This window comes from Drosophila montana, unplaced genomic scaffold (assembly GCF_035044405.1).
Source record: "Drosophila montana isolate Dmon_TW-CO22-7 unplaced genomic scaffold, ASM3504440v1 contig_1624_1, whole genome shotgun sequence".
Taxonomy (NCBI): domain Eukaryota; kingdom Metazoa; phylum Arthropoda; class Insecta; order Diptera; family Drosophilidae; genus Drosophila; species Drosophila montana.
The window spans coordinates 4,161,516-4,173,869 of record NW_026996559.1 but is presented as its reverse complement, the minus strand read 5'-3'; the positions used below and the strand labels follow the sequence as shown (position 1 = coordinate 4,173,869).

The 12,354-nt window shown below is 40.8% G+C and overlaps 1 protein-coding gene across 2 annotated transcripts in view; it reads left to right on the top strand.

Annotated features, from left to right (window-relative positions):
- The window catches only part of LOC135440678 (uncharacterized), a 54,236-nt gene that overhangs the window by 26,849 nt on the left and 15,033 nt on the right, over positions 1–12,354 (top strand). The window lies entirely within an intron of this gene.

Sequence of the window (12,354 nt, the reverse complement as noted above, 5' to 3'; positions counted from 1 at the left end):
AGTGCGGTGCTTCCCAATTTGTCTAAAAAGTAATAGTTAGAAGAAGAAGACAGAAAAAAAACCAGAGGAATGTATGGGTGAAGATATACAGGGTTAGATTGGATAACTTAATAGTCGCTCAAAAGTGGCTGGTTCATTTGTAAAACAGCGTGATTTTTCATATTTTCAACTTCCAATCAGAATTTGAGCCACATTCACAGTTGAAGGCAAAAGTTGAAAACTTTTTAATTTCCATTTTCAAACTTGTAACTGTCAATTGCCAAGTTTGACAGCTCATTTTGCATAATTGTGCGGCGTTACGAGCCGAGCATACAAATTTATTATTGAACTGAATTTTTATGGTTTTATTTATGATTACCATTTACCACGGACCCCCGTCCAGAATGGCTTGCCCCGCATTCAACCGACACCCGCCACTCAAGCGATTCGCTTCTGTATGTCGGTCGCGCTCCATGGCGGGCGGGGCGGGGCGGGGCAGGGTGAGGCGGACTCTGGTTGGGTTGGGCGGCGTTTTTAAGATCAAAAATGCTAATTGAGCTGTTTATCGATTTGTCAACAACAAAAGCAACAACAATCGAAATGACAGGCCACAAAAAACTCGAACAATGGCCACATTAACATTGTCGCTGCTAACAACAACAATTTCGTGGATTGTTGCCGCAGTTGTTATTGTTTTTGCTGCTTTTGTTGTTTTTGTTGTTTCTGTTCTTGTGGGTAACTTTTGGCGGCGCTCCTGTTCCATTCAGCGCTCCCCTCGAACTTTTATTGACTATTAAAATTGTGTCAAAATGTGTTTGAAATTTTTTATTGTTAATTATATGAGAAGCGCGCGTAATGGGGAACCAATCAAATATGCTGCCAACGCCAATGGCACACAATTTATCATGAAACAAAAAATACAACACTTGAAATATATTGATCAACAATATTATGTTCTTGTTGTAGATACTGAGAACTAACGTGCTTCTGTGGAAATTGACAAACTTCTGGTTTAAATTAGATCGTGGCTAAGGTTTTTTGCTGTTAAGTAGGGTACCAACGGTTGCCTAATGGAGAGTATCGATTTAAGATAATCCCCTAAATAAAGAAAAGTTGACCATTAGACTTCTTCTTCATGAAGTTGTGTTGGAGACGCTTTCATAAGTCGAGTTTAAGTAGTAAGTATATTCTTTTTCTTTAAGATAAATCAAACAGGGGAATTGCGAGCTTCAGTACCTCTAAAATGGACTACATTATGAAATGATTCCTATTGAAATAATTTGTCGGAAATAGTCTTTTTTATGACACAAAATATCCTTTCTATATAACTGCAAGAGGGTATTCAATCTGTGTTCTTTCCTTCTTGTTATTCTAATGAAATGTTGCATAAATGATGAGCTTGTTGCAAAGAATTTGTATGAATCCCATCTATAGGTAATTTTATACGCTCAAGATTTTTATAATTTTGTAGAGGTTATTATAATTTTGGCATGAAATATGTAACGCAAAGAAAGTGACATCGCCGGCTCCACGAAGTATATATATTCTAGATCAGCATCAACAGCCGAGTCTGTTTCTATGCGAACTTGTCTCTCAGTTTAGCTTTACTGTTGTCAGAACCGACCGGATCGGACTACTATATCGTGTAACTGACATAGGAACGATTGGTAAAAAAGGAGATTTAACAATTTTTTTTTCCGAATTCGGCATTAAGTAGTTTCGCTAAGCTCCGCATATATATGCAACATCCTTTCAACATCGGACCATTATATCATATAGCTACCATTGGAACTCTCGGTCGGAAATATGAGTTTTTGTATGTCAAAATATTCTGCTTTCCAAGATAGTTTCATCAAACTCAGCAATTACAAGCTCCAATATTCTTACATGCCTGCAAACCCGTAAGCCGAATGTCTATTAGGGCATTAAATCTTCGGCGTGCCGAAGATATAGAACTAAGGATGTTTATTGTAGAGTTTGTGTTCAGTCTGGTATTGCTTGCCACGAAGAGCTGAGAGTTTCATTGACTGACAAGATATTTAAAATTTTTGCCTGAGCATCTCCGATAATTTCACGATTTGGAGCTATTTTTGTGATCTCATCTATGCATTAAAATTGATATCAGATGGCATTCTGAGTTAAACATTTAATTATTTCAATACTAAGAATACTAAATGCGATCGACAACGGGCACAATTAATATCTAAACCCGAACCCCGTGCCCCGAGCCAAGTTAATTCCACTCACACACTTCTAACCCGATTGGCAATCGCCCCACCTCGCCCCGCCTCCTGTGCAGCGGCAGCAGCCGTCAAGAAGCAGCAAAGCGTGAAGGCAAAATGCCAAATGCCAAAATGAAATGAAATCAAAATCGAAAACTTTTAAATGAATAGACATGCAGATCGGACACGCCACAAGAATTCAACAAAAAAAAACCAAACCCCAGAAAAAATAAAACAGAGATTGCTCCAAGTAAGACGGGTAGACAGCAGCGGCAGCGGGCGGCAGAGCGGGGCACGGGGCGGCCGCCTTAGCCAGTTGTGAGCCAAGTTTGAATAATGAGGCACTGGGGGTAAAAAACTGATTTACTACGTGGCCGGCCGGGGCCGGGGAAGGGGCCGAGGCCGGATCGCGAATGACTTTGAGGCGAGCTGACACACTGCGAGCGCGAGCAGCAGAACTCACTGACTGACATTTGATTATTGGCTTCCAATTTGTTGCAGATGTGTCTTGCGCGATGCTCCGCTCCGCTCGGCTCTGCTTCTTACTTTTTTTTGTGTTTTTTGCTTAGCGCAAATTGCGTGCCAGTCGCATTCGAAGCTTGAGCTGAAGCTGGGGCCGAGCTGCTGTTGAGGCCGCAATCACGGCGCGCAAATTTGCAAAATGTGGCCAACAACAACAACAGCAGCCGCAACGAACAGAAGTCAAATTGTGGCCAACATGGAAATTAGTGGAGCTCGTCCATTTGGTTGCTGCCTGATCGAAGCAGCAGCAGCCGCAGCAGCCGTGATCTCGATTTGGAACTTGTGGCGGCTGCAAATCGGCGGCAGGAAAGGAGTTATTAAAGTCAAAAAGAGATAGCCAATGCCTGTATCGTTATAGAGAGAGAGGGAGAGAGGGAGAGAAGGAGAGAGACTGAGAGAGCGCCAGTGTCTTGGCTGTTTAATGAAGGCAGTTCGATCGATTTGGCTGGCTGCAAGTCGTGGCCGTGCCATGCCACCGCCTGTCAAGTCCGCAAGTCTCGACCAGTCCCCGGCACAATTTCAGTTGTTGTTGTTGTTGTTGTTGTTACTGGCTGCTGCTGCTGCTGCTGCTGCTGTGGCAGCATTTTCGATCTGTCTGTCAGTCAGCTGCCATTTTTGCTTGGGCCACAGGTCCAAGTCCGCAGCCAACCAGCCCCAGGAACCAGCGGCCAAGCAGCCAACCAATTGATTGACATTGCCCACAACGCCCTTTTTTTTTGTTTTTGTTTTTTTTTGTATTTTTCTTTCAGCTGACTGGGCGGGCCGCGGCCCATTGGCTGTGACTTTTGTGCGCAACTGTACCGGAAATGTGTAAAGCGCGCCATTCATGAGCTTCTTGTGAATTATGCTTGAACAACTACAAATTATACAACAATACTCGTAATTAATTAAGCCAAGCGCTAAAAAAGCCCAAAACCAGTCAACAGGCACTCAACCAGTTGCCAAGTTGCCAACCTGCCCGGTTGCCCAGTTGCCCAGTTACCACTTCATTCAAGAAAAACAAAAAATTAACACTGAGAATGGCGACAAAAACACAGTTATCTCTGCTTGCTGACCACCAGGGCTACCAGCGGTACAAGGAGTACCAGGGGAGTGGGGTGGGGACGGGGAAGGGGGAAGGGGGTCTGGTGACAGGGGGCAGCCATGTGCTTACCTCTGTACACATATGCGAGTGGCAATAACTGAAGACGGCCCCGAGACAACAGAAAAAAATAAACCAAAAACAAAGACAAAGTCGTTGAGCGGTCAAAGCCGTGTAATTATGAAATTCAAAGAAATGAAGCATATTAAAAAATAATGTTATAGATATGTACACACACACACACACACACGCGCATACATCATGCATGGTGTGTAAGTGTTTGTGTGCATTCGAGTGCTCATAACTAAATTAGCTGGTGCCCCATTGATGATGTCCAGCGACGCGCTGTTAGCTTTTATCAGTCGAGTATTGCGACTTTGTCATGAGATCTGCATACACTGGAAAAACTTTTAAGGGGTGATGCTCTAACCTTATAATGTCCGTTTGGTTTGTGAACCAAAACTCTGGTTAAAGAATTGGTTTCTCGCTTTGCTTCGCTAATTTTGATCGTCCAATAAAGATTGAGGCTTAAGCTAATTAGGTTCTGTTACCAGGCTTGGTCCCGTTTTGAATAGCCCTGTTGGCATATACATAGCTTAAATGTGCTTATACACGAAAACTTTATCTCAGACCGATTCTTCCAATATTATATAGCAATTCGCTGTAAAGAAATTATGCTTATATTATTATTAACCTATTAAATGCCAAGTTTAGTTAAGATAAGTTAAAACCAAAAAAAATCTATCATAATATTCGACCGATCTTTCATATGACAGCTATAGGTTATAGTGGTTCGATTCAGCTAATACCGACATACAAATGAAGTATCTGCAACAACATAGGTTTATAGACTGGGCTGTTTATACTGATCAAGAATATATATACCATCTGGAATTGTTGACGTCTTATTCTATATTTATTGTAATACCCTCTTTAATGGTGCAAAAAGGATTCTCAAAAATTTCAACATGTTTTTGTAGTTGATAAAATCCAAAAATTTATTGAGGTTTGGATTGGTTGTTTTAGGGTACGAAAAATATTATTATTCAAGTTTAAAGTTCAAATCCAGTACAGCACAATGCTTGTTTATATATAGTTAAAGTTTTACCATAGAGTGAACGAAAATCTTGGCTAAGTATGGGAGTTACAAATAGCTTTACAGGTATGCTAACTATAGCTAGAGGTAAAGCTGCAACACGGTTTTATCTGAACCGGTTCGATCTCGGAATCATATTCTATCAAAATCCGCGACAAAACCCGAACGAAACTATATTTAGTTTCAAAAATGGTCTGGTTATGGTGGATAGATGTAAAATAATATATTTATAATATATATATATAATAATATTTACGGCTTGCAATATTTTCAGTAGATCGGGCCACTGTAAATAAAATATTAAACTGTTTCACAACCCAAGGTTTGAACCAAAAGACAGGCTATAGACCTGGTTCATGAACATAACATTAAAGAAGAAAATCGGTTCGTAAGAACCAGCTACAATTTCTTGTGGCTGGCAGCCCTGGTCATAATACAGTTTGCATTAGTCAGAAAAAAATAAACTTTTACGAAGATTTAAAGCTTCTATACTATAGATTTTCTCTAAGTGCATTAGCTTTCGGGTTCACTTTTCATTTTCAATAATGTTTTTTTTCGATTTTTTTTTTAAATGAATGGTTTTTGCATTGTCAAATCGGTTGACAAATTGATACACAAAACTGCGATCTCGGAGTTTTGTGGGACTGTCAATCGGTTCGTTTGAAGTTGACCGACGCGGCCTGGACTTGAATTTCTAATTTGGAGCTGCTTGCAGTTGCCCCTAAATTGGAAGTGCTATAAAAAGCGAAATAACAACAATTAACAACAACAGCAACAACGACAACAACTACAAAATACAACTTCAACTTCAACTGGACAACGCCATAATTTGATGGTCCGAGCATTTTCTCACCGTTTTCTGAGCGTTTTGGTGTTCGGCTGTTACCTTGTTTTACACTTTCCAGCGAATAGAGCTAAAACTTTAATAACACACATGTCAACACACAAGCCAACATATTTATAATCATTAGGATATGAGTTATGTCTTTATAAGTTCTTGCTGCTGCCACATACTGATATTTTACATGCAACTTATCTCCGCTTCTCTCTCTGCTCGACTTTTCTCTTCCCTTCCGGCAGCTGCTTGATGGCGTATCACACGTACTTTTGCTGGCTGGGTATACCGATTGGTGGTAGCCAATGTGCAATTGATAGATTGATCTCCTGATCAACATCGTATTGGTTTTCATCTATCGACTGCCTACGAGCTCTTCTTGTTGGGTTTTTCATTATGTGATGTATCCATCCACAGCTGCTAGTAAGGTCCATCTTATATATCTGACTAATTTAGTTTAGCTTAAAATTCAAGAAAAAACGTCTCAAGCTTGTCTAAATATAATGAAAATTTTTCTAAATTTTCTCATAAATATTTGTAATAATAAAAGCTAATTTACTCTCCTGCGAATTTTGTAAATATTCGAAGTATTCTCAAGAACTTTTTAACTATAAATTCTTGCATATATTTAAATAGAATCTTAAGCAATTTAATCGTTTTTCACATTCTTATTTAACTATCCATCAAATGTAGTTGAGTTCTCATGGCTTCAATTGACTAATCATTTTTTGCTTTGAGCTAAATATTTTCCATTTTCCCAGGCCCGAACGCAGACTGAGCGCCACAATCGCCGCATTTCTAATTAAATTCTCAACGTGTTTTTCTTTTATTTGTGTATATGCAATTTTTGATTGACATTTTACATTAAATGAACTGGCTGGAACTGAGAGAGGGCCGTCGGGGCCACAACCAGAACCAGAACGAGAATTAGAACCAGCGACTCTTACTGAGACAGCGTCTGAACCAGAGCCATAGCCATAGCCGTAGCCAGAGTCAGAGTCAGAGCCAGTGTGGATCACAGAGCGTTGAAATTGATCAATTTCACATAATTTCAAGGCAAGTCGGCGCGGTAATGCAAATCCGACAGCTGCGCCTGCGCGTTAGAAGCGCTTAGAGATGCGCAGAATTAGAGATTGCGCGACGCACTCAAAGATACTCCTGGTCGTCGCCGGTGTTGATGGGGGACGAGGCGGCGGCTTATGATTGACTACGACTGAATTGAGCTGCAGTGTGAGCAGTGGATGTACGCAGCTTGGCAACTAGAGGAGGATTGGGGGGAGGGCGGTATTCGCTGGGTATTCTTTGCGATGTGTGCATGGTGGATATGTTTGCCCTGACGGTGCCATTCTCATCGCCATCCTCGAGTGCGTCCACATCCATCCGCACTGACAACTTGACGTGCTTTGGGCGCTTTAAACGTTTTGGATTTCGGTTTGGCCGCTGCCTCAGCCGCCTTTTGCACCTCGCGTCGCGCCTCTCGCGGCTTTTAATTGCTCGCCGTCGTCTGCTGTATTTCTTCAGCTTCTTTCACAATTCTCATTGATCTTTTTCGAATGTACGCAACTGTCGGATTTCTGTGCGCTGTCAGTGGCTGTGGCTCCTCAGCTCCACCACAGATCAGCTCCAGCTCCGGCTCCAACTCCCCAGTTCTGGCCTGGGATATGGCATGACATATCTTTGATTTGCTAATTAACGGTTTGTCGGTTGAGTTTGACATTTGAACATGAGTTCTTGACATTGGCGCGCGGGAATTGGCTTTAGCTTTGCTTTTCGTTTCTGGCTTTTAAAAAATATTTTAAGTTTCGAGCTGCTTAAATTCAAAGCCCCCCAATCATTGATCCATATTCGGGCAATTGCTAGGCAGAGTCCAGCCTCTTGGCAGCAGGTTGATTGTGGTTTACCCAAAGGGTCGTTCGAATAAGGGCTATAGTAAGAGAGAGAAAGAGAGAGAGAGAGAGAGAGAGAAAGCGAGAGAGACGGAGAGAGAGAGAGAGAGAGTTTTTCTTATTCTTATTATTAAAAATTGAAGCCTGAAACCTGTAAGGGTTACAAGAATTCATGAGAATCGCAGAGTAGAGCTTTATTTAAAATACGTTTTTCTTACTTTTGCAGCACAGCGAAAGTTAATTTGGACTGTGTGTCATGCATGTGAGCACATGTACATGCATACATATGCATAAACACACACACATATGTACATTCACATTGATATGCGTGCAGACATATTTTGACTTATTCGAAGATCGAGCGTTAGAAATATATTTTCACGACGCTCACCCCGCTCCAAAGCTACAATCGAATTTATCTAAAGAGTATTCCGCAGTCGACTACACCCGATTGCATTCTACATTTTGTTTTTATCGAATTTTCAGTTTAACGTTTGCTGAGAACAGTCTATGGATTAAGTGTGGGATTAATTGAGAGCTATCGAAATCGAAGTTTATCGATGCGTGCCGCTATCGATAGTTTCACAGCACTGGCAACGATGGTTATCGTTGGTTAATGTTGGAAAGCGCCTGTCAGAGATTCTTCAGACAAATTTGTGAACAGCTCAGGCGATTAGAGGTCGTGTTGCATGTGTCCACGGCCTCGCCTGGTGCATACAATAATATTAATGATGATGTGGTGTTGATGTTAAGTGCAGTTTAATAAATGAATTGTCTCTCACTCGCAGCATGCGAAAAATGAGCTATGCAGTTGCCAGTTGCCAGTCGCCGGTTGCCGTTTGCCGTTTGCCCAGTGTCCGCGTTGTCCATTGCCCACGAGGCTGTGTCTAATTCATCAAGCGCTTGGTTCAGTGGGCTTGGACCCGGGCCCGGTGCAACGGTGCAACGGTGCAGCGGCCACTTCCTGCATTTGCATGTGCCAACTCTGAGCTGAGGAACTGAGGCCGGAGTCAATGCATTTCGGGTAATAGATGCTACGACTTTTTAGCGCATTTTTAACTACTTCATTTCGGGCCGTACACTGTCCGCGCTTCCATTTGCTGGCGGCACTGCGTGCAGCTGCCCAACTGTGGCCCGTTTGCGCACTTTGGCCCCACTGTGCGGCTGGTGGCTGCTCATTTGTCTGGTGGTTTGCCGGCTCCTCAGCCAACCGCCCGCGGCCCTCAGTTCAGCCTCGCAGCAGTTGCTGGCAAGCCTATTTCTTACAACTTCTTCAAACAATTGCAACAACTGACGTATCATAAACAACAACTACAACTGCTACGCCAACAACAACAACAACAACTGCAGCAGCAGCGGCAACAACAACTTGTTGTCTGTTCGGGCGGTTGCTCTTGCACTTGGCTGCCCGGCGAACCTTTTGGCAAAGTATTTCGAATCTTGAGAGCAGTCGCGTCTAACAAGCCCAAGAAAAATGGGCCCAACGCCAACTTTTGGCTAAAGCGCAAACACATTAAAAATGCTTCTACTGCTGCATGTCAGTTGTTGTTGTTGTTGTTGCCGTTGCCGGATATACTCTACCCTACACTGACAATGATAGGTACTTCCCTCAATGTGTCTGTTATATGCGCTTATTTGATGTGTATTATTCAGATATATGCAGTTTATTAACAGTTTCTATATATTTTGAAATTATTTATTATAAGTGAAATTTCTCATAAGAGAACTATGCCAGGCAAAAAAAAAAGAAAATAAGTTGATCCCAAAGAACATTTAGATATTAAGAATTCAATAATGTACACTACGAATTACGAACTACGAAAAGTATAAGAAAGTTAAGAGGTTTAACAAATCTTCTTGAATACTTGAATAACGTATTATAAATTATAATTATTCTAATAATATATCACACACAAAATACTAGAGTTTCTTTAATTGTTCCCAACATTTCCCTCCAAGACTGCAAAACGATTTTGACCTTTCGGATTGGAATCAGCTATTGGCTGATTTTAAAAGAATAAACCAATCCTTTAATCAACTTAATTGCGCCAAAACCCGAACAGAATCTTTAAATTTTCCAAATTAGTTTGGCTCAAAATAAAAAACTTGATCGAGACTTAGTTCCAAAACATGAACACTCTGGCCCCTTTCATTGCATTTATCTAACCTCAATTGGTTTACGCTAATGAGGTCAAATATAGCCCGGAACTTCGCTATGAAAATATCTACGTCTTGCAATATTTTCAGTAGAACGGGCAACTATACATTAAATATAAAATTGTTTCATAAACATTTTGAAAATATATGCAAATCCAAATTTGCATCAAAACCTTGGTTTTTGGGCTTATAAAACTGGGTCCACGAACCCGAACCTAAAGGCAACAGATTCGTGTAAAACGGAAATCGAACCAGCGACTTTATATTTTAGGTTTGCAGCCCTGTTCGTATATCATGCTTTTCTTACTATGCTTTCCTGTAATATAATCGACATTTGAATTCGTCTTTTTATAATAACTATATTTTGTAATGGAACCATAAATACAAATATTATGGACGTAAAACAATTGGCAAATTTATATTTTCTATTTGAGATATGTGCATGCATATTTTTTTTTTTTTGATCCAGTTCGGGTATCCCAAGTTCGGCTTAGACAATTGAAGCTAGTCTTGATTGTTGTTGCTGTGGCTCGAGGCCTCAAATGCACTTTGCAAAAAAGCATTTCCTCCAAACTTGTCCCGATTTTGGTGTGTGTTGCGCTGCGGGCTTTAGTGCGAAATAGCTGCAACGACAACAACAACAGCAACAACAGCAACAGCAACATTAGCTGCAACAACAACTGCAGCAACAACAATTTCGCAGCTAGCTGCGCGATTTATCTTTGGGGGCTGGCAAGTTAATGTGGCAATTGTATGCTAAGCAGCAGTAGAAGAAGAAGCAGCGGCAACAGTAAACGGAGGAGATGGAGGTGTAGCTGCTGGTTAAGGCTACGTTCAACGGATTTCATGAATGAATTAGGCGGCGGGCAAAGTTTGGCGAGCATCGTCCGCTTCGACAAAAGGGCAACAACTCAATTTACAGTTGCCGGACGCGAATGCGGAATTCCATTGCCCACAGGGTGACCATTTCAGACGAAACAAAAAATAACAGAAGTAATATATGAAGAAAAAAAATAAATAACAACGTTCATCAGATGCCAAATGCAGGTCCGTCCATGGGCACAGGCCCCTGATCAGACCTCGCCCCCAAAAGTGAATGCATCTCATGGGTGTGATTTTAATTTCATACACAAATGAACGCAAATCATAGCGGTAGGCAGAGGGGTAATGGGGGTGGGGCTCCAATTGCTGTGTCTTCCTGCTGAAAACAAAAAAATACAAATAAATTCAAGAGCAACGAGAAAATAGCAATAACTCCCACGAAGATTAATAACACACACACACACACACACACATACACACACATTCCCGTTAATACATAAGCAAAAGGAAGAGCAACAAAAAATGCAAAGGAAATGAACAATAAGCGTAGAGCAGAAAAATGAAATTTATGCATAAAAAAACCAAAGAAAAAAAAATAAATACCAAAGAAGTGGGCGTACGAATGGCCCATCAAAAGCGTGGCAAATAAAAGAAGCGATAAAGCAACAACAAGTACAACAACAAAGGCGAATACAAACTAGGCGCAGCTATTGTGCGGCGAATTGCTTGGGGAATTGCTCGCCAAGACAAGTGACGCGAAAGCATAGGCGAATTCAAGTGTATTGCCAATGACTGAGGCAGCAGCTAAAAGCAGCAGCAGCAACGCGGCGAATTTTTTGGGCTCTATCGAGCGCAGATCAAACCTAAGTATTTAAACGTGAATTTTTCGGAGAACTCAATTCGCTTACTTATGAGCAAAGTTTGAAAGTTTGACGGAACAAGTTCGCAGCCACAAATATTTAACAACAACTTTGTAGCAAACAGAGAAGAAGCTCTTCCAATCACAAACCTCTATAGGAAATCAAGGTTTGAAAAATTTTAATTAAACTGGTCCTTGATTATGAGTTTATAGTATTGACTTCCTGAATACTTCTGAATGTTCCTCAAGAACATTTTGTGAGTAACCATTTACAACTTTAAAATACAAGCTGAACTAGTTCCAGATCGCAGCCAAAAATATTAAAGAGCTACGACTTTGTAACAGACAGAGATACTAGACACAGTTCTCTCTTAGGAAATAAGATTTCTAAAAATTCGAATTGAACTGGTTCTGATTTTAAATTTAAAGCATAGACTTGAAAGCTTTCTGGTACCCTTTGAGTGCTCCACAAGAAATTAATGTGAGTGCTACCATGCAACTTGGTACTTCAAAGTAATTCTAGCTGAATAAGTTCTAGATCGTAGCCACAAATATTCAAGAGCTTCCACTCTGAATACGAGGGAGCTTTTAGACACAAGTCTTAAAGCAGTTAGGGTCTACTAAAATTTCATAAAATTCTTTCTAAAGCGGCCATAATGGATTGAAAATATTAGCTTAAAAGTTCGCTGTGCTTTTAAATGCAGCTTTCTGTATATTAAACCATTTTTGCAGCAAAGTATGTTTAAAAGCGAACTCCTAAAATGGTCGAAATGAACTAGTTCCACTCTGAGGACACATATATCCAAAAATTTTCTAAGAAATCATTGTTTATAAGCATTCCAAATGAATTGGTGAGCGATCAAAACGCTTTGACTGGACAGCCTAAAGCTCGCAA